The sequence below is a fragment of the Neopelma chrysocephalum genome, unplaced genomic scaffold (assembly GCF_003984885.1).
Source record: "Neopelma chrysocephalum unplaced genomic scaffold, ASM398488v2 Primary Assembly neopelma1_93691, whole genome shotgun sequence".
In the NCBI taxonomy this organism is placed as follows: Eukaryota; Metazoa; Chordata; class Aves; order Passeriformes; family Pipridae; genus Neopelma; species Neopelma chrysocephalum.
This window is the reverse complement of record NW_020922405.1, coordinates 1-414: the sequence shown is the minus strand read 5'-3', so window position 1 is coordinate 414 and position 414 is coordinate 1. Positions and strand designations below refer to the sequence as shown.

Here is a 414-nt window from a genome sequence, read left to right as displayed (position 1 = left end):
CCCCCCCCCCAAGCCCCCCAGGCCCCGCAAATGCCCCCCCAAGCGTCTCACTGTAGGAGGAGATGTCAATCCCATGATGTTCACCCCAAACCTGTCATACCCTAAACCCTTCCCCAGGCCCCCCCAAAGCCCCCCAAGCCCCCCTCGGCCCCCCTGGACCCCCAAAAGCCCCCCAGATGTCTCACTGTAGGAGGAGATGTCGATCTCGTCGGGCAGCTCGCTGATGTTGACCTCGAACCGGTCCTGGACGTCGTTGAGGATCTTGGCGTCGTTCTCATCCGACACGAAGGTGATGGCCAAGCCCTTGGTGCCGAAACGCCCCGCCCGGGCCACCTGGGGGGAAAACGGGGGGGTCAGGGGCACCCCAAAACCTTCCCTGGGACTTGGGGAACCCCCACGGCAACACTGGGGGGG

General features: G+C 65.2%; 1 long non-coding RNA gene across 1 annotated transcript in view; it reads right to left on the bottom strand.

Moving 5' to 3' along the window:
* The window catches only part of LOC113980323, a 1,046-nt gene extending 718 nt beyond the window's left edge, over positions 1 to 328 (bottom strand). The window contains exon 1 of the long non-coding RNA XR_003538116.1: positions 186 to 328. This is a non-coding gene — a long non-coding RNA (uncharacterized LOC113980323). The remainder of the gene's footprint in view (positions 1 to 185) is intronic.
* Between the last annotated feature and the right edge of the window lie 86 nt (positions 329 to 414).